Source organism: Chelonoidis abingdonii, chromosome 4 (assembly GCF_003597395.2).
Source record: "Chelonoidis abingdonii isolate Lonesome George chromosome 4, CheloAbing_2.0, whole genome shotgun sequence".
In the NCBI taxonomy this organism is placed as follows: domain Eukaryota; kingdom Metazoa; phylum Chordata; order Testudines; family Testudinidae; genus Chelonoidis; species Chelonoidis abingdonii.
The window spans coordinates 19,613,707-19,636,241 of NC_133772.1; the positions used below are offsets into that span (position 1 = coordinate 19,613,707).

General features: G+C 44.3%; 1 protein-coding gene across 6 annotated transcripts in view; it reads left to right on the forward strand.

The window, feature by feature from the left end:
* Window positions 1–22,535, forward strand: part of ANKS1A (ankyrin repeat and sterile alpha motif domain containing 1A) — a 167,210-nt gene that overhangs the window by 30,368 nt on the left and 114,307 nt on the right. The gene's annotated exons all lie outside the window — the stretch shown is intronic.

The following is a 22,535-nucleotide window of genomic DNA, read 5'->3' on the forward strand; positions in this document are numbered from 1 at the left end:
TCTGAGGTTGAGGACCCTGGGTCCAGTATACTCACTCTGACGCTCCCCTACTCGTGTTGCCCTGCCCTTTATATAAACAATACAAGCAACACAAACACCAATCTGGCAGGTCACCGGCCTCCGTTCCCCCACTGCCCGAGGGGTAGAACAAACTATTTTATTCAGTTGTACATGTGCTCCATCATACAAGATATGACTACCTATAAATCACCACGCCGCCCAAGCTCCCTATAGTGGTGCAATCGGTGAACGAGAGGAACGTCATGGGCAAGAAGCGCCAGTCCCCCAAGTCCAAGACCAAGAAGGATGGACCTACGGCCGCAAGGTCTATTCTGCGGGAGCATTGTCAGCCGCAGTTTCAACCAGCAAGCTCTACTACAGCCGCTTACTCTTTAACACCTGGTCAGCGGCCTGATAAATTCAAGAGAAGCTCCTCCCGCAAGACGCTCGCAGGAGTGCTCACCCTTCTGGACGAAAGGAAGAAAGTTGCCACCGCACCTCCTTGCAGCGGCACTGACGCGCGCCGACTCTGGCCGCCAGAACTCGTGCATCACGGTGCGTCACATAGCGTCGTATCTCCGCCTGCAGGTCTCTGGCCTTCCTCCGGAACTCCAGCCAGCACACATACCAGGATCTTCCGTTTGAGGCCAGGCCTGCTTCTCGCTGAAAGACCGACCGCGGCTGCAAAGCCTTAAAGGATGAACAGGTCATTATGCGTCGTCTGGAAGCAACGCCCCGTGACACAGCGTAGACCCGTCCGCCGAGCAACTACAACAACACAGTAGGCCTTCCCCGCCGCTCAGACAGTGAAACAAGATTCTTTCAGGCGCCGCCAATACAGAATGCGAGGCGCAAGACAGTCTGGTAAATGCTAAGGGGGTCAAGGCCAGGACCTACCAAAGCACTCTTCCGGCTCGACATCCTCATTTATAAAATACCTCGAGGGCGATAAGTACCATTTCATCCATGAACCCACTCTCCACCCTTCTTCGACCGGCCTCTCCTCTTCCTCCATGCGCTAGCGCCGCTCACTTCAGACCGTTGGATCCTCCGCACCTGCGGTTTGAACTATCACCTGACAGTTGCTTCGTACCCGCCTTCCCGCCCCTCCCTCCTCCCTCTCAGGACCCCTCTCACGGAGCAGATCCTCCTCCGGAGAGTGCAAGCGCTCCTCGAGCAAAAGTGCCAGTTCATGGAGGTTCGCAAAACGGAGAAGGGCAGAGGGTTCTGACTTCCCCGCTACGATTGATTCCCGATCGACAAGGGCCAAGGGAGGTCTCTCCCATCCTCGCACCCAGGCACTCAACAAATCATTTACTTAACGTTGAAATAGGTCCGCATGGTTTTCCATTGGGACCATCTCCCATCCCTAGACTCCTGGAGGACTTGGTCGGCCGCCCCTCACATGCAAGACGCCTATTTGCATATCGCCTTTTCCCGCCCACACCGCCACCTCACGGCGCCACATGTTCTATCTTCTTGAGAGTGCTTAGCTACTCGATAGGAGCACTAGTTGCCGTCAATCACTTCAGAATTCTATCCATACAGTCCTGAATGCCACTATTTTCCGGCAGTTTCCCTTCCCTACAGAAACCGGACACTACCCCAAGCACCTTGGGATTTGTGTCACCTGTGATTCCCTCGTTGGGCCGCTTGCCAACCATGAGACGTGAGTTTACACCAAGAAGATGCATTAGTCTCTTATATTACGAGTTTGACACGAGCACGCATTCGTATCCTTCGCATAGCGCGAGACTGGTTGAAAACCATATACTTCCCTAAACTATTCACAAGATTGCATCCCACTTTTCTCGATGAGACGCGACACGACTCAAAGAGCACGTTAAGGAAGACTCTTGCAATCATCAAGTACAAGCAGAGCCAGTGTGCGATCTACGCAAACACGTGGCACTTTACACTCCAATAACGATCAGTCCCTCCATATATGAGACGCATTAACCAATTGCGATGTCTGCGAATGTAGAACAAGTCATTCTGTCTCCCTAAAGCTCTACCATTACATATATCGCTAGAAAGCATGACATAGTAATATTGCATCGCCGGAGAACGATTTGATATTTCCACTGCAAATGTCAACCATAAGCTTTTCCCAAATTTCCGCTGAACGCTGGCAGAAGCTCTACTCAGAAGCAGTCATGGAGAAGGTCCTTCCCGCGCGCGAGTCCAACACAAATCTGAGAATTCCGGTCATAATCCGCGAATATGCTCTAGTCGCTCATCGTGCTCCCTACATAGTTCTACCAGCATTGTCACACCTCTATGTCGGCACATACGATGGGCGTGCCGGAAAGAGAGTGTTCACGCCACACGATCTAACTTCTAACGCGCAACCGCCTCTACAACTCGTTCGGGCCGCACATGGCGGCTGCACTTCGGACCCGCACAAGCGATCGTGCACCCAGCGAGTGAAACTCGTCAATTACACCGCCCAGTTCAACCATGCTTGGAAACTCTGCGTACGTCCACGGCAAGACTACTATCGTAATTTAATAACCCTACATATACGCGAACCAAGTCCGCACAGTGGTGAGCATCTGCATAAGTAGATAGAGTAAGAGGAAATAAAAAACCACAAGCCGTCCGTACTAGGTTCAACCTATCTAACAGTATGATGATAGAGTCCCAATTGCATTCACTAGCACATGTTGCATCCCTCCTCCAAATGCGGTAACATATGAGAGAAGCTACGCTCCTGCGACTTTCGCGCCGCGGAAGAAGGCGCCGCCAGCACGTGTTTTAATCATCTGACATGTCACACTACTCTTTATTTCGAAACGACAGCACCCATCTCGGACTGTATCGCTGCGAACTATAGAACGCATATCAGAGCTATAGCCAGATGAGGGACTAATATGCCTAGTTGAGAACGCGAACAAGCGAAAATGAGTCCAGTCGCTGCGCGAGAGAAAATAAAGCGTCGTTAGAAAATAGCGTCCCACATGAATATCCCTGACTTCCTCATATTCGAGGATCTAGGCACATTTGCGCGAGAACTTGACTACGAGCCCTTGCTTGTCCAAGATTGCCCCTTCCATCGAGTGCGAGATTATTCCATGAAGATAATTGTGATTTCATCTCTAGTTGTATTTACCATATATTCAATGATTTTCTAATTTCGAAGTTAGGAGATACAAGCGTCTCATACCACCAAAGATACCCAGACCCTCTAGCAGCAAAAAAATTGTAAACACAACATCCATCGTCAAACAGTGAGCAATTCCGAGGGAAAATATGTCTGTATAAAACCCGAGCAGAGATTATTCAACAGTGGATTTTACAACCACATTCTCGTTGAACAGTGCTCGTGTGCTGTATTGTCTTTTACTAGCGAAGATGAGGTGTTCTCCCGTAGTAACATTTGCCTGACATTTTTTTAAATGTATTTTAGTAGACGAGTTTGTTTCAACCCCTATGAAATGAGAGGTTTTTTAATGGCAAATCCTAAGATTTCGAATATTTTGACATGATTGGTGACAATTAAAATAACTTACGGAAAAATGCCATATAGCCTCTAACAAGCTCGAAGCAGGTTAACTCAGCTCTGTATTACATGCAAAATCCAATAACTTCTTCTCCCGGAACAGCTGCATAGTATGTCCAACTTGCGAAGCGAGCTGATCATTCGGCCAGAGCTCAAAGCAGTGGCTCACGGGTGAAAAGTGGGTACAAGCGTGCGAAAGACTACACCAATCCACATATAGTGCACTTATACCCATAGCTCTAACAATCACATAACAGTCTCCTATAAACGCTTTACGATATAGTGAGGCAATACATACCTCTGAAGAGCTAATATAGTCATACTGCACCTGTCGTAGGATCATTCTTGCATTACTACGCAAACCACGGAACTAGTCTATTCTAGATAGTGTCCCGAATCAAAGTTAATCACATAGTGCTCTTCCTAGCCATTCCAGTAGCGAGCCGAGTGCAAACAGCTGGTGAGAGACATGAAGTACCATCCTGATCCATTTCCATGGGAACGCACAACATCATTGAAGACTTTCACTGCACCTTCCCAAATCTAACTACTTGCGGCCTGATCCGATTTACCTTCATTTGGTTTAAGTCCAAGTCTAGTCATAAACAAGAACACACAGTTTATTTAACTAAGTCTAGTCTGCTATTCTTCTCAACTGTAACGCACCTGAGGAAGTGTAAATAGTACAAAGCCTTCAAGCTAATCTTAGCTTCTTTTGCAGGGTGCAAACGATGCCACAAGGCATGGATAAGCTAAGTCCAGGTCCCACAATTCTCTAGACTGAGGAACTAATCTCTACCGGGCTGTCCTCCTCGTCTTCTCTGTCCTGCCTCAGGGCCCCCCTCTCTGTTCTCCTGCACCTATCTCTTACCACTGCCTTTAGGACCACTCATCTACCCAAGACATCGCAGTGAGGTCCACGACTTCAAAGAGAGAAGAAGGGGATCTAGAAATACCCAGTCCAAAAAGGAATCCAGGGATGGATTTTAATCCCTGGAATCGAGTTTGGTCCTGCCGCCCAACTAGAATCACTGAATAAGAGGGCCTCTAATCGTCAGCAAATTGCGTAGCTGGAAGCAGAATTAATCAGCAAAAGGCTGCTCTTTGATCGACATTCCTAAGCCACCAGCTTCAGTACGAGTAGATGAGAGCCGAGCAAACTCCAATGGGGCAGATGGGAACAACAACTTCGCCCTGAGCGCTCCAGTTCGCACCAAAGCTGCCATACCGAACCTCCTGCTGCGGTAGGATAGGAGACATGACTGGACCTCATAGAGCCAGATGACTGAAGCAGTGTACCAGTTAGCTGCCGGTTTTCCCCTTTGTACTCTCTAAGTTAACGCTGACGACTGTGGAGGAAATTAGCACTGATAGGAACAGTGGTTCACGGATCATCCTTCACCTCTCAGGCACACCCGGGGCCCCACACATAGACACTCGCTGCGGGGGCTAATATATTCTCTGGGAGTAACAGAACCAAGCCTTCAGAATTGCCACAAATGCGTGGCTGAATAGAGAAACACAAACCTCACGCAACCTCAGATACACACAAATCAAGAGCGAAAGACGCTAGTGATGCCATAAGATATCCACATCACAGGACCAGGACAACGAGACTGAGACGCAAGCGTCTGTAAGGCACGCAGAGACATAACAGTGACCCATTGACGCACTAGCTCGCCGTACCAACAGATGAGGTGTGAGACTAAGCAAGTGTTAGAACAGCCGACGGGCATGAGATCAGCAGCAACAAACGCCTGACAGCCTAGGCCTGTCTACTACCCGAGTGTATAGTCGCGTGGGCAGCAGCAAACTATCCATCGAAGTCGAATACTCACGGGTGGTCACTTGAGAGAGACTAACCCCAACTGGTATGACCCCCACAGTATACATACCAACCCTAACTCATCACACCGCAGAAGGCTTAATTATTGATATAGATCCCAATTTATCGAAGGAGTTCACTTGCGTGTCGGTAGGTTCAACATCAGCAAAACCAAGGCAACCGACTGGCGCAGTGAGGTCAACCTAGGAAATACAAGAAATCAGGCCAAAACACAACTGATCATCTCGGCGCAACAGCTAGAGATCCAGATTAGGCGCACACACTGAATGACACTTTTAATATATAATATGTTCCTCCAATGTTTGAAAGGCATGGTAAAATTTCATAGAGTGCAGGAGACTGCGCCAATATACCTATAATCTCACACAAAAGACACACAGCTCAAAGGAGAAATAAAAGATGCATTTATTGTGGAGAACGCAGCAAGAGAAGTCCAGCATCACTTAAAGCATATATATAATCAACTATTCACGACCCTGATGAAGATATATACACGATCTAGATTCGTTTCTAGCTTGTTTAAATTTGAATATCACCGAGTTACCTACATCACAGTAGGATTTCAAGTAGAACTTAAAACCGCACGTGAAATTCACAGACATATGCCCACCATTTCATCAGACTTCAGTCATGCGTACCGCGAAAACGCGTCCTGGTGGCCATGTATGAAGCACTGTCTCAAAAAACACTATTCCACATAGAATAAGGGAATACGCAATAGAAGGATCCTCGAGAGCTTAGACTGAACTAGAAAGCAAGCCCTCTTGATGAAGGTATTATATCTCCTTTGCCTACGGGAATCTCAACCTTGACTTAAATAATCACTCTAATGTAAAATTCCTGAGCTAGAGTCTAATGTCATCAGATGATCATTCTGGCTGCGAGTTCTGTATTTCCAGTTATACCTAACCGAGCCTTGGTGAAATTACACTATTTAGAATAGAGAACTATTTCCATACGCATATTTACATAAAAAGCATTTAAAAAAGAATGAATTGGAAAGGAAGGAGAAAAATACTTACATACAGACATTGCCTAACCATCATTTTATATATAAGATCTAATTAACTCCTCATGTACTAGTTCACATAGGCCGCACCGGCATTCCCCCCAAATGTCTCAGCCTTCCGCAACGTTAACCAGAACATATTCCTCCCGTTCTTTCCTAACTCATTCATCCTCGTAGAGACAACAGTTACATTGCCTAGAGGGCAGGGCGCTCGCCTTTAATAAGATAGAACTAAGCCGTTCCCAAGTACTCAGTCAGCTCTTTGTCGCAATAGCTGGGCGCTAAAGGGCTGCCAGTTCCTCACAGGGATCTCCTCGGGGGTAACGTCCTCATAAGAACATGTTACGACTCCGCGCATCTCGCTTCGGGGCGTATAACTGCACACTCTACGAGAGCCCAGCATCGTCGTAGCGTTCCTCGACAAGTTTCCATCCAGGAAACTCTGCAGTAGCGGCGACCTGGTCTCCGTGCACACGTTTACTACCATTATGCCCTGTCCAGCAGCCAGGGAATGCGGCCTTCGGTTCTGCTGTGTTGCGCACTGTACCGTCTCACTCCGACCACCGCTCTAGGTAAGGCTTGGGAATCACCTAGGCGGAATGATATGAGCAAGCACTCGAAGAAAACATGGTTACTTACCTTGTAACTCTTGTTCTTCGAGATGTGTTGCTCATATCCATTCCACACCCCCTCCTTCCTCACTGTCGGAGTAACACGCAAGAAGAACTGAGGAGCGGCGGGCCGGCAGGGTATATATCACCCCCATAGCAGCGCCACTCTAGGGGCGACCTCGGCCCGCTTGAGTTGCTAGGGTAAAAGTTTCCGACGGCTGAAACGTGCACGCGCGGCGCGTACACCTACTGGAATGGATATGAGCAACACATCTCGAAGAACAAGAGTTACAAGGTAAGTAACCATGTTTTCTCTCACTACCCCTGCCCTGCCCTGCCAGCATGCTGCTTTATGGGGCAGCTTGCAGAGGGTGCTGCTCGGAGGAGACAAATTAACATGGAAATCCTTAATAGGGTCTTTGGCTCCACAGACTTTTCCTCTGTGATTGCAGGGCTCCAGTAGGTTGCACACCCCTGTACAGCACCAGTCGCTGAATGCTGACCATTTGGCCTTATCTGGACTGAGATTTGAATGTATTGCACTTTGCTGGAGAAGCTCTGTTCAGATGTGGTGCTTGTGTCCTTCCACCCCCGCTGCAGTCTACATCAGTGTGTAGAGTCCATGAAGTGTGTGAACTCAGCTGCTTCGTTGTGTCTAATCAGCTGGAAATGCTCCAATAATGTGAGCTGGTTGCTGAGCGAGTGGCTGTAATGGTTTTAGGAATAAAAAGCCACGTGTGCACTCAAAGCGGGCCTGATGTTTTCCTCTAGCTTTTTATTTTGCCTTCTGCTCAAAGCCGTTCTTTTATGTAGCGTAATTTGCACAAATGACCCCATCCTTTGCTGTCTCTTCTGTTATGTAATGCTCCAGGTAAAAGTAGACTCCTCCCCTCTCAGACTTCACCCCCCACATATGAAATTGAAAGAAATGCATTTCTACTACCGGGGGGCCACTGATAAAAGTAGGGCTGTCCTTTCCATAATGGGGACTTACCTTGGGGCTAGTGGATCTAGAAGAAAACAAGCCTATTTATTTTGTTCATTTGTAGCAGAAACTTGCAGTGTTGGTGGCTAAGCATGTGATTGTCAGATTTCTCAAGCCAGTGGCCCAGGCTGCATAATCCCCAGAAACTTTGTCTGAGATTGAGTAGGGGTGGGAGGCTGAGGAAAAGTAAATTTTATAATGGGTCACTACCTTTTGTGGTCTTGTAGATTTTATTTGCTGATGCCTCAGTTAGATACAAATTTGCTGCCGTAACTTGTGCAGAGCTGCTGTAGGCTGTTGAAGAGCGGCTGTGCTCGAGTCCAGAGGTGGCTGTTTTTCAATAGTGGAGGACGTGATTCTGGTGTAGTTCAAACTCCTCAGTGTTGTAAAGCAAGGGGCCAAAATTGTTCAACTACTGCAAGATTAGTTATGTAGTATTGCTGCATTTGTTAAAATTTTGGCTTTTCTAAAGCATGTTAGTTACTCTTGGTGTAGTTGCTTGAGCCGTGTTAGAGTTGGATACGCAGGTAGTTGCAGCCTGTATAGGTCAGTCAGCGTTCTTGGTCCAGAGCTAGTGCTCTGTAAGGGAAAATAGACCTGGCGATTGGAAGGTCTTTGGGGCAGGGATTGTCTTGCCATGTCTTTGCACAGTGGGACCAGTTGTGGTCACTGTAATACAAATAGCTGAATTGCCTGCCAGTGAACCAAAGATCAGTTGCATGTCTACTAGTGTATAAAACTATTAATAATGTAGGCCCTTGAGAAGATCACCTCTTGCCCCTGGTTCTGCTTGTTAGTTATGGTCCAGCTGGGTGAAACCACCCTCAGTACCAGGTTTATGCAGGGCTTTCTTGGGTAATAGTCTTTGATGGAATTTCTTCTTGAGGCTGCCACAATTGCTCATTGGTTAGTTTAGGACATGCTGCAAATCTACACCTTTATTTCAGCTCTCTGGATCTTCTTTAGTCCACTGCTTTCCCTATACTCTGTGCTATGGGGGGACTTCCTCTACCTATCAGATACTTGGGTACTCATGGAGTGGTATGCTCTTGTGCCAGACAACTTTGTCTGGTACTGCATCTGGTGCATTGGCTTTTGTTACCTTTGAATGTCTTGTATGATAGTTTTTGAACAGCAAATGGACCAATCCTGGCTTTGCACCAGCATTTAAACAGGGAGGTGTTATTGGGCATTACAACTCAGAGTGGTGGAGGGGACACAGTTAAGCGCAGTTTGGTCCTGGTATAATGCAAAGCAGTGTGGGATGGCGATTGGAGCACTGCCAAGTTAATGCGAAGCTGGAAATGTCCTCATGAACATTAGTCCACACTAATTCAACCGCCAATTAACTAAATCCACTTTTGAAGTAGATTATAGATCAGTATTAAGTGGGCAGGTAATATGCTTAAGAACTGCATTGTGTGGACTTGGGTATTTTTTACACAAACTAAAGGTAGGGCAAAAGAAATCTCCCATGTAGGCAAGGCCTAAATACAGCATTGGCCTTGCAGTTTATGGACGCTCAAATAAGAGTGGGCCCTCAGATTTCAGAATAGAGCAATGAGTTCCCTCCCCTTTCAGTTCTGATGCTAGAGCAGAGGGGTGAAGGAATCTGATAGTGGGGTTGTCCCTCTACTGCTCGTCCTACCTCTGGAAGTGAAGAGCTTGCTGTGGATGGAGGAGCCCCAGACAGCTGCTTGTCTTGCATTTGGTTAAAACCAGCCCCATGTGCCTGCCTTGTAGGAGATTGCAAATGTTTCCTTTCCATTCTGTGTCTTGCTTGTAAAATGCAATAGGATTAAGTTCTTTAAGCTGACAGAATGATATATTGTGACACTGGAGCATTGTAAGTAAATTACTCTACAAGTGAGAATGATGGAGTAAATCTGTATCTTAAATGAGAAATGGAGGGTTGGTTTAAACTATAAGCCATATTTTAGCCTTTTGACTGGCTTAAATGCGGAGGAAAGATAAAATGAAACTCTTGAAATTCCCCAGTGGAACAAATTATAACACATCTCTCCCTCCTCCTTATACTCTGGAAAAAGTCACTGGATGGATTTCTTACAGGGGGTCAGACATGTCTCAGGGCTTTGTATGCACTAGAATTTAACGTGAGGGTAGGAGGTTTAGGAGTTGATCACTTTTTGTCTCCAAGCAAAAAGGGCAAGCACAGGAGGAAAATTCCAGGAGTAAATGCTTTTAATTCCATCTGCAAGAGTTTGAATCTCCTTAACTACAATGTGCACATTTAAAATATGCACAACAGACGGGGGAGGGTGGTTTGTGATTAAACCAGAGCAGAATCGCTTTCTTGGTCGGGCTACAGATTGAAATGGTCTATGAAGAAAGGAACTAAATCGCTCCCAGAATCCCTGAACTTTCTCAGTATGATTGGTCATTGCCCAGCAATGTTCAGAACTGAGCATTAACAGCCTGGCGTCTCCTTGAGTAATTCAGTAAGTGTCCAGCCAAATGCCTCTAATCTTAATTTTCAAACTCAGTGCTGATTTGCTTCTGTGTGGTTTGTCAGACTCCATAGCCCCCGCCACTCTTAGAGGAGAGAATTGGTGCCTTTTGAAAGGGAAGTTTTGGCTCAGTGGTGGAAACTGGGCTGGGTGACAACTTGGCTCGGAAACAAACTTCACTTTCGTTTATGCAAAATCTGTTTCTTTTGGCTTGATTTTTAAAAGGGAAGAAATAATTCTCCGTATTGACATCTTACAGGGGAAAGAACCTTTTTTTTTTAATCTGAGCTCACCTCAAATTTTTCCTGGTTATACTAACAGCATAAAGCTTACTCTCAGATTTCTCCTTTCATCCATTCTGGTTTCCTTTCTCAGACGGAATTGAGCTGGGTCACTTGCTCTAATGCTCTGAGGTGTTTTTCTTAAATAGCGCTGGGTTTTCCTGTTTAATATGCAAATATAATTTTTGCCTTTTTTTCCTCCTATATTTAACAGTTCTTCTCTCAAGTTTGGCTGCCAGGAAGTCTCAAATAGTTATTTGCTTTAAAAACAGCTGATGTGGAATTAAGACTTGCTGATGTTAAACTTTACTGCTTGCTTCTCCCCCACTCCCCTGAGAGGCAGCTGCTGTCAGAATTCAGGCCTCTGTTTCCTAGAGCCATAATCGTCTCTCCGTTTTGAGTTAAAACTCTCTCGGGTCAGCCCAACATAAAGGACTTGCAGGAAAACACTAGGATTGTGTCTAAAGGAGTTGCCTGAACCTGGAGGCCTGATGGTGGTGTTGAAGTCTTACCCCAGAGGAATGAAAGGCGTCTCTCTGATTGCCTGGAGAGGGTCTGCTTGTCCTGTGAAGCATTCTGCTGATGGATCTGATTAGTTTGCTCATTAGATCCCATCTGCAACATTTTTTTCTGTTGGTGCAGCTTGTTCCATCAGCCTTTTGTCAAATTCACTGACGGCATCCATTGTGATGGAGACTTTTTGTATTCTCTGTCCCAATGTCACATCCTTAGTAATGTCTGGGCAGGTCACCTGTCTTTATGCAGCGTCTTTTATATATTGGTTGGCAGTAGCGGTTGCAGGTTACTGGGCCATGATGGGTACATCTTCAGTAGAACCCTAATTCTAAACTATATCAAATAGATCCATTGGAAGCAGGGTTATTAAATACTGCTGGGTAGTTCAGGTATGGACTGTATGGAAACCTGCATTGAGTGTCCCAGAACTAACCTTCAGAAGCTAACAAATCTACAAAACTGCCCACTTAAAGGCTTTTGTCAGTAGGTACGGCTTTTTAAGGGAGGGTTGGGGGAAACACTTCCTGAGTAGCAAAAACGGTAATGCAGTAGAAAGCTGCTTATTGAAAAGATGTATCTATTAAATGAACAACTCTTCCCGTCCTTGTTGTTCATAAATCAAGGATCCTCCTTTTGGTGAGGACAATACCTGTTCAAGGAAACCACTTAGCAATGTAAGAGGTTTGTTTGTTTTTTTAACAGGTTACCATTGCTTAGTTTTCAAGATTTCTGTTTACCAAGATGCTTTTGGAAAAAATTATGTGCACTAGTAAATCTTTCTCCTTTCCCTGCACTTGAAAGGAATTTCCTGGAAAAAGCTGAATGCAATTAAAGTAGGGGAAAGCACTTCCAGTATGTCTTCACCTGCTTGCTTTAGCTGAGAATACCAGTCAGATACTCCTTGCGCTGTCTCTGTGAATGCCTGCCCGTACCCAGGCACTCCCAATAGGTTGGGTGTGCTTTTCTCATGGGGGGGAGAAAGAGTGCAATCTTATTGTTACAACCTGCTCTTCGGGTCCGTTTATTTCTTGTTGCTGTTCTGCAGTCTCCTGTGTGTGGATTAGTTTCTCCTCAGATTAACCGGTTCTGCTTTGCCCAGACTGACACACACCATTTAATTTCGGAGCCATGAAGTTTAAACTTGATCTGATGAATACAGGAAGTGCTGACTGGACAGAAATCTAGACCTCACAGAAATCACTTGTATGTTCCCCATGGGCAAAGATTTAACTCAATACTCCCCTCTCCTCCAGTATGTGGAACACACTTTGTTCATACATTTTGGAAACCCCTCTCTCAATATTATATATGTACTGCTCAAATATTACAGTTAGTGAATACTTATAGATTTAGTGTGTGCACTTATATTAATTATGAATGTTTGTCTGGTGACCGCTAATCATTGCTCAGTGAGTACCAACTGAAGGAGGTGGCTTAACTGCTATGTTGAAATATCCAGATTTCCTAGAACCCTGCATTCAAATCTGAGGAGGGTCAGTTTGTTTGTTCTTGCAGTTAACTCTCTCCTTTTTACATAGCACTTTAACTATGTGCTCAGCACAGATGTTAAAGATCCCAATGTGGTTTTCATTATAGGTACTGCCAACTTTCCTCTCTCCCGTTCCTGTGCAATGTGCTGTGTGCTAGTTGAGCACCTGTTTGCTGCCCTCCAACCAGAAGTGGCTGCATTTCAGTAGTGCCTGTTTTCATAGCATATGAAAAGCTCTGAAGCCCTTGGGGTCAGGAAGCACTGTGTAAGTAATTGAGCACTGACAATATAAAACTATTATTCTGCATGTTGATTGCAATAATCAGGGTGTTCTGCCACTTCCTCAAATCTGTGCAACTGCAAACTTGCATATATCACTGTGGGCATCTTGATTCCAGGAAAAAATGGTTTCGTATGGTTTAGACACAGCAATGTTAGATATCCAAGTCTAGGTTTAGTTAACTGCTTCCAGTGGCAGAGTGGATGACAGATACCACCTGGATATGATTGTTGGCAACGTTGATGAGGTATTCCGCGTTTGCGCAGTCACAAATAAGATTGTCTCTGTCCCATTTGTAGGTGCAGCTACCATGAATTGCCATCTGCCAGGAACTCACCACGCAGCGCATAGAGTAAAGATGCTGCTTTTCTATCTGCCAGATATATTGCTCCTTCCTGCATCCTAATAGGTCTTGTCACTGGATGGTTTTGTGTTTTTTCCCTTGGACTGATGCTGTGAATGCTGAATTTAGGGTATTAATTGGTGGATACTATTGAAGATACATTCCTACATCCACCCCTTTTCAGGGAGCAACATATTGTGTGGCCAGCTTTGAGCCTCAGAAAGTGATAGTGTTGTCATTGTGGGAGGACTAGGACAAGAAATTTGGGGTCTAGGGCTCCAAACAGCAACAATCAAGCAGTAGGTAACATCGAGCACAGCTGATAGCTGCCTGGATCTGCAGGTGGCATCATATTCTCATAGTGTCTTTTCAGGTCACATTGTGTGACTTGGGAGAATGAGTGGCTTGCAGGTAGTGACTGGGAGTCATTTAACTCTGACTTCACTAGTGCATACAATGCATGTTTTCAGCCATGTGTGGGCCCCACAGTCTTGGTAGATCCAAGGCTGCTATAGTCTTTCTTCCGCCCCTTGTTGTCTGACTGAACTCCAAAATCTGGCCTTTCTCATTTGTTCTCATACAGGGGTAAATGGTGATGCTGAGGCAGAGAGCTTAGTGCCTGGAATACCTAAGGCTTCATAAAGCATTTCTGACAAATTTGGGAATGCTCTGTGATCTAGCTCCTGCTTCCTTTAACTGGGTACTTTTTAAATCAAAACAGGTGGCTGGGGATGGCCCCTTGGAGGTCCTTGATAGCTTCCAGATCTGCTGCTAGTGTGTGGTTGTTTTGTTTATTTTTAAAAAGTCCTGAGCTTCTGTTGTGGACATGTACAGCTTAAATGTAGATCACTTCACACATTCCTTCACTCCATCCTCTGTGGTCAACTTCCTGTATCACCCTTTCACACCCATTCAAACACAGCAAGTTGGCTTTATAGCCTCTTGCATCCCACAAGAAGGAAGATATGTTGATCTAAACAATAGTCCACCCTCAAAATAACATGACTTTTTGACAAAGGTCTCCCATTATTGGGTCCCTGTTAGCTGCCAGCTACTTTACTTTGTAAAATGCTTGGCAATATTGTGATGTTTGAAATGCTAAATAAATGAGTTATTGGATGTTTCTCTTCTGGTAAAATTAAGGCATGAATGTTAGTGGGAGAACAGTATACATGCTAAATGCTTCCCGTACCAGATTGGAATGTTAAGTGACACTTAATGCGTGCATTTAAAATGCCTGTACTCTCTGCAATGCATTATATAATTATGCTTTGGATTAAATGGCCACACACATCTAATATAGTGTGTCGGAATTTGTTTTCATAATTGATAAGGCACTTCAGTTGTAAAATGCTAAAGCCAAAGTTTATCATAATTTGTCTGTTTGAACTCTTTTAGGTTGCTGGAAAAATATTTTCCAATGAGCTTTTTCCCCTCCAAAGGTACAGAAGACATCATGGACTCCTTCTGTTTAAGATGTCTGTTTCTTTGACAGCATTGTCTCTCAGTTAAAGCACATGACTTGGAGTCAAAGGTTGTACTCCCAGTTTGCCGTATGTTTGTTTTCCAAGATTTCCTATCTGTAAAATAGGCATAATAATGACCTACCTCACAGCATTGTTAAGACGTGTATAGCATGCTTTGAAAACATAAATCACTGTAAAAGTGCCAGACATTTGCTGAGAGACACTGTTCATTTTCTGTGCCTGTGTATGTATGGCAAGTACAAAAAGGGTGAGGATGGTCTTGCATTAGAATAGCTAAGATCTAGTGTCTTGAGGAAGTAATATTTAATTCTGTATATTAACTCTGTATTCTGCACTTTTGAGAACAATGGGTGGTGTGAGCTAGTAAGTCTCCAACTCTAACAACTATTATCTCATGAGTTGAGCTTGTAGTTGAGGCACTGAATGAGGTTTCAGAACATATGGGTTTAACTGACAGTTGCTAGGCATCCTCTGTGACCTTGAGTGAGTCGCTTACTCCCGCTATTCCTCAGTTTCCCCACCTGTAAAGTAGGGATAATTCTACTTCTAGCTCCTTTGTCTCAAATATTTATAACATAAATTCTTTAAGACAGGAGAACTTCCTTTTATGCTGTCTGTACAGTGCCTAGGACAATGGAACTCCAGTCTTGGTTGGGCTTTCCAGATGCTCCTTTAATATGAATAATAAATGAGATTCCAGGTTACCTATTGGTGACTCTTCTGTTACTTGATGTTGGAAAGTAGTGGTTAGGTATATTTGTCTTGATCCGAGCACAGCACTCCTGGATGATTTTCTGATTAGCTACTCTGGGCAGAGAGACGTAGATGGGGAGGCAGGGGGGCAAAATAGTGTTTGTTTAAAAAAATAAATGGAGGGGTTATTGTGCCCTAAAGCAATGTGCCTTATTCAGTTATTTTCCCCAACCGAAAGTTATAAAAAAGCTGAGTGCCCATGGCACTTGCTGAAGCAAGAGAAGCAGAATAGAAAAATCTGTATGAAGAGTAGGTGGATGTTGTAACTTTTAGGGCTTGCCTTATTTCCATAGTGTTCTGCCTTTTAAAATACATTAAACGTGGATATCAAAAACATGTAAAATTCTTCATTAGCTGACATGAAGAAATGGGAGATGAGACCAAGATTATTGTGGCTGGGAAGTTGGTGTCTTCAGAACAAAGACTAATATTATAAATCCCAAAAACTTTTTGAAATAAGGCTAGAAAAAAACCAAACCATTCACAGAAACCTAGTGAGGTCTGCTTCAAACCTTCTGCACTCTTTTAGCTGTCTGAAAATTATTGGAAATTTGTGTTGCATGATTCTCTCAACCTTGTGAGGCACAGATTATTCTATTTATAGGAATGCTGTTTTGTTTTTCTTTAATCCAGGAAATAGCTCACTAACAATGTTTGCATGTAACACTTCATACAGTGGACACTGTTTTGTTCCCTCATCGTTTCAATAGGTAAGAGTATAACTGTGTGCACTGTAGATCTCAAAGTATCTTAATATTTTTATCTCCAGTTTACAGATTGGGAAACTGAGCCATTGTGCTTTAACCAGCTTTTCAGTGCTCCCCAGCAGAGCCAGGAATAGAACTCGAGTATACCGAGTTATACACTGGTCAACTGTCTGCTGGCTTACTGAGGGCAGGGCATAGTATTAGAGGTAGGACTTGATGAATTATAGTCCCAGTTCTGACTTCCTTGGGCAACTAATTTTAATGCTACTCTTCCAGTTTTCGCCATCTATAAATGGGGGTGATGCCCCTGAAAGGTAGACAGTGCTTTGAAGGTGACCTGCTACATGCAGTCAGTTATTCCCCTTGTTTCATTCCTGTCCGTATGCTGTTGGCTGTTGTGCTTTCTCTTTGGAGAAGCAGGCCCAAATCTTGCTGTACCTTATCATAGTCAGGGGTCAGTAATTGAAGGCAGAAGTCACTGTACAGCTGAGTTTCCATGAAAGGAGGATGAGCCCTCAGACAGGTGTGCACTGTTCTGATTTCCCATAGGTTCTTCCTGTCTTCACCATGTAAAACCACCTTAACTAATGGGCTTTTAATATCTGATTTTTTTTTTTTTAATTGCCGTAGGTGTTCTAAAATGCCTCTTGAAATGGACTGTCACTTCATTCTCTTTCCCTAGTAAAGCAGACCTGTTAAAAAGATGGCATTGGCTGAACAGAGTTTGACAATGAATGTCACTTGGGTACTAATGAGTCCAAAGTCAGAGCTTAAAAATTTCAAAATGCGTATGGGAGCAGTACCATCTCCAATATGATATAATAGTCATCCACCTTCTGACACTGCACACAAGTACAGAGCAATGCAAAACTTTTCTATTCTATTGTTCTGGGCTTCGCAGTGGCTGCACACTCCCAAGTATTTATCTCTGTTAGTGCAGTGGCTTTCGAACTGCTTGGCACCAAAGGTCTGCACTGGTTCCGTTTCCATGATGCAGAAGTTGCGTCCCCTTCCAGTCTTCCGAATGCGAGGGTTCAGGTTGTAGGGGACTTTACTTCAGGGCTGGTATTTGGTGCTTTTGTAAAATGTCATCTTGCTGCAGAGGAGAATTCTTTGCTGGGAGGACTAGGGGAATATTTTCTGGCAATTTAAAAAAAAAAAAAAAAAAGCTACAATCCAGTCCTGCTACTCAGAACACTACCAGATTGCATGAGAGGCTACTAAAAAGAAAATGACTCTTCAGAAGCATCTTTCAGATTCAAGGATAAAAACCAGCCCTGGCAAGAATTGTTTGGCAATGTTGGATGGGGGTAAATTCTGTAACAGAGAAATCTTCATATGTGTTCTCTCTCTGAAACCTTGAAGCCTTTTGGTAAGTCCTTTCAGACTCTGAGGGTGTCAAATCCCTATTTGAGAAATCTTGTTACTGGATGCATGCATTTGCGTGTTCTTTATATCAGTGGACATGACTAATAGGTTCTCTGTAGCTTGTAACTCTTTCCCAATATATAATAACTTTCTTCTGTCACTTGTAAAGGCCTCTGTTTTCTAACTACACCAAATTTCTAAGCACTCTAACAGTTGCCAGTTAATTAAAACTTTATCTGAACCTCCCATGACAACTGCATGCTTCCTTTTCCACTCTGGCTTTCTGTCACTCACTCTTGACTTTGTAATGCTGAACTTTAACCCTTTGGTATCAGCACCCTAAGCTCCCCAGTTGTACAGTCAAAGGGTGTTCCTTGAAACAGTTCTGTCAGTGGATATGTCTATGCTGCAAAGAAAAACTTGTGGGGCTGAGTTGGCTCAGGCTGGAGCTGCAGGGCTAAAAATATCACTGTAGACTTTCCTACTTGGGCTGGAGTCCCAAGGCTCTGAACGCAGGTGAAGGGGTGGGTCTTGGAGGCCAGGCTCCAGCCTGAGTGCAAATGTCTACACTGCTATTTTAGCTCTGCAGCCCGAGCCTCCTGAATCAATTGATCTGGACTCTGAGACTTGGCACCGCAGGTTTAATCTGTAGTGTAGACATACCACTCTTTCCACAGATAAGGTGTGAGGTGTCACTGAGATTGTTCCTCGTCTGTAACTGTGCCAGATAGTGCAAACAGCTCTCAGAGGAAAAGGCATGTTTTCCACAAAGCAATACTCCCATCCAATGTCCTCTCAAAGTCTGGTCGCTGCAGCCCATAGTATGTAGTCACTTTACTGTGTCTAGATCTGATATGAAAAAACTCAGTTTCTTAGTTTGTGTCGAGTGCCATGCACTGATCCTTTCTTAATACATAAAGATTTGGTTTCTAGTAAGGCTTAAGAATTATATGGCAGTTTTAACTAGGAGGAGGAGCTGAAGATGAAGGAGTAAAGGGAAGAGAAGACTGATTTACTTCCGGCACAATCCCAGCATCTAAAGATAAATGTTTCTCAGTCTGTTTTTGATCCCTACTTCATTCTAGGCCTTGGGATGATTTGACCTTTTGATCAAGGTGGGCTAGTTTGGGTTTCTTATTTCTTTCCATTAGTAAGAATAAAAAGTCACTTGTTGCAGACTATAGGCACCTTTTATTGCTTTTTAAAAAGCAAAATCATACCATAAAGACTCCTGCAACACCCAGACCTCCTCATAATGAGAACAAGCCAAGCCTTCCTGGTGGAAATACTCCATCTCCACATTCAGAGTCTTGCCCTCTTTCCCGCTTTCCTAGTAAGAAAAGCGGTCTCTGCATCTGTAAAAGATTTACACTCCGATATTGGAAGTGTGGCTGCTTCAGAGCTCTGAGATTTTTTTTCCAAGTTAAGTATGCTATTCCTATACAGCTGTGACCTTGGGCAAGTCGTTTGATTTACAGTTTCCCTTTTCCCCTTCTGTAAGATGGGGGTAATAATTATCCACTTTATAAAGTAATTTGAAATCTTCATATGGAAAGATACCATAGATGCGCAGTGTTGATGGTGGTTAACTGCAGGCACTGGGCGCTGTATGTGCATGTACACAGCATGAATCTATACCTCTCTGATTTCCTTTCCTTATGTCAAATAGTTAAATTTGCTCTGATTTTGGTCAGTTTAACACAATCTATGAAAGGAGATATTCAGACACAACATTTATAACCTTACCCAGACTAAAACCAAGTCGCTCTGCCATAATTTTAACCATTAATTGCCACTGTAAATCCAGCAATAAATTGGCTGGGTAACCACACTCCATGAGCCCATTGCCAAATGGAAACCACAGAGCTCTAAAATTGACTAAATCCCACTCAAGCTTCATGGCAGCTGAAAGTGGGAGGGCACTTCCTGGATTCTGGCCTGTAGTTTATTCTGTCTCTGGGCTGACTCGAAGATGTTATAAAAGTGCACAGCCAGGGCTTTAACCCTGCTTCTCAAGTGATGCTAGCAGCATCTGCAGTACTGTACGCATTCAGTGACCACTTCATTTTCATTCGTTCTGTGCTGCAGGAAACTGGGGGACTGGACGTACTACTACCTGAGGGCTGGTGAAAATACTATCTGTGCCCTGAAGGCAGGAAAGGCCAGAATCCTTCCTGTAGATCTCACTATGTCTTTTAGATTACATATGCTCCACAGTAGAGTGCCTTGATACTGGTCTTTATATGGTGCAAATTGCATTGCTTGTACTTTAGCAAAATTCAAGGTCGGTGAATTAACAGCAGATCTGGGATGAATCAGCCATGCCTTCTTGACTCTCAGCTCCGGATTTCGTCCACTAGAGCAGTGGTTCTCAACCCTTCCAGATTACTGAACCCCTTCAGGAGTCTGATTTATCTTGTGTACCCCAGGTTCACCTCCTTAAACTTCTTGCTTACAAAATCAGACCTAGAAATACAGAAGTGTCACAGGACACTAGTACTGAAAAATTGCTGACTCTCTCATTTTTACTATATAATTATAAAATAAATTGGAATATAAATATTGTACTTGCGTTTCAGTGTGATACTTGTGAGCCTTGTCTGAAGCTGGAGCCCCAGGCGGCAGGGCTGAAGCATGTAACTTAGCTTTTCAAGGCCCTGGGCAGTTGCCCTGCTTGCCACCCGCTAATTCCAGCTTGCATTTGCGATGCCACTAAACCTGTCCCGTGACCCCTCCCGCCTCTGAGGGGCTGCAGTCCTCCTGGTGTATCCATGATTGAGAACCACTGCACTAGAACACTCTACCTTGTCTCTGTATTTGGTCCTAAGAAGTTTGGACTTTCAGGCCCCTAAGCAGTCCCTGTAAGGGTGGAATGCATTGTATGGTTCTAAGAACAATTTTATTCTGGGGACCAGATCATCTTATGCACTGTCCCAAAGCGTACTCTGAGAGGGAAGACCCCATGGGCCACGAAAAGGGAAGACAATATTCTTGCCTTCCAGTCGCCAATGAAGTATACAGCTGACGGATTTATATCCTATCCCTATCAGCTCACCTTGTCTTTCTTCTGAGGTAGATATTGAGGACCATGCAGTTTATTGGGTAGGGATGTATTTGGGTATGACCTTTAAGTAGAGGTCCAATCTTCTCTTTGTACAAGGTAATTTCTTCCCCCCAGTGCCCTTGGCTGGTTTTTTCTCTACACTGATTATTGTCCTTTATCGATGTATGGAAAGCTTTTTATAACAGTCCAACCACTAGATCATGTGGATTCTCTTGGTGGAAACAAACTTCAGTGACACATTTTGTGGTTGGAGAGATCAAGTTAAGTTTCTGAACTTTTGTCAGAAAGAGGGAAGCAAATAGTTTGGTTTAAGTTTGAGTTCCTACTTGGTATACATAGGATTCCTATTGGTTTGATGCCCTTTCTGTTTTACCCCAGTTCCTTTCTGCTGAGTTGATAGTGTGTGTGGTGTGGCGTTTTTCTGGCGAGTGGCCCTCGAGTAATGATTGTTATTTTAGGCTACGTCTACGCTACCCGCCGTATCGGCAGGTAACAATCGATTGCTCGGGGATCGATATATTGCGTTTCATCTAGACGCGATATATCAATCCCCGAGCGCACTTATATCGATTCTGAAACTCCACCAACCCCAACAGAGTTCCAGAATCGACAGGGGGAGCTGGGGACATCGATCCCGCGCGGTGAGGACGGGTGAGTAATCCGATCTTAGATGTTCGACTTCAGCTACGTTATTCACGTAGCTGAAGTTGCGTATCTAAGATAGATTTTTTCCTCGTAGTGTAGACCAGCCCTTAGAAAACCTAATGAATGCTTGGGTTGCCTGTGTATCGTACCATGAGCCATAGTGATTACATGCTGTGGAGGAAATGAAATTGTCAGCCCTAGTTCATAAACAGCAACAGTTTACTCTTATTTTAAGACAGTGCAATTGGGGAGTGGAGGAGGGAAACTAAGCACCAGTCCTGCTTATCTTTAAAAAGCAAAACAAAAATACTTGTGTGAGCTGGGGCCATTCTGAGCTCATTTGATTACTCATACTGTACTTTGGAATGCATCAGTTTCAAAACAGCAAGAAGGGGCTTATAAAAGAAGGCATACTTAGAGAGGGAAGTCTACAGCTTTCTTTGGAAGCATGTCTGAGTGCAGATGTATCCATCCCATCTTTTTAAAAGCAGGTTCAAGCGCTAGTGAAAGCTGCCAGACATGGCAACCCTAGAGATTGAGTTCCTTTAACTACTACAGCATGTGCAAGGTTAGTGCCCACTTCCTGCCCACATGCTCTCCCCTGGCTGCATCGGTATGTTTCAATCCTGTTCTAGATGGGCCGCTTCTGAGGAGTAAGAGAAGATTAATTCTCCATGGCCCATTAAATTCTTGGTCTCAGTCTGCCAAGAAGGCAGGCCAGTTGTGACGGGAGTTCTTGGAACTGCATTGAGACCACCTACTTGTTTCACACAGACCCACTAACAGCTGTCAGACGGACATGATTTTTGGTTACCATTGACTCAGAGTGGATTTGAATAAGTGATCTAGAGATGAAAGGCTCTGTATCCCCTTACTGATCGCACACTTACATATCCTTTAATGGTTTTTACCATTGAGAAAAGGGACCCCCAGCTGATGAAAATCCTTCAGAGAAGGGAGAGGATTAGTGGTGGGTTGATGGTGTGGGGTGTTGAACCTGTTCTTGTGTTAATTTTTACATAGACTTTTGCCACTGATGTTCCTTTAAAACTTCTTAATGAACTTAAGTACTGTTGAGAAGCCTTGCAGAAGAGTCATTGGTGAGGGAATAGCAAACCTCTAGCTTAAGAACTCAGATCTTTGGGAGAAATGCTGAGTAGTGAGTCTGCTTAATGACTCTG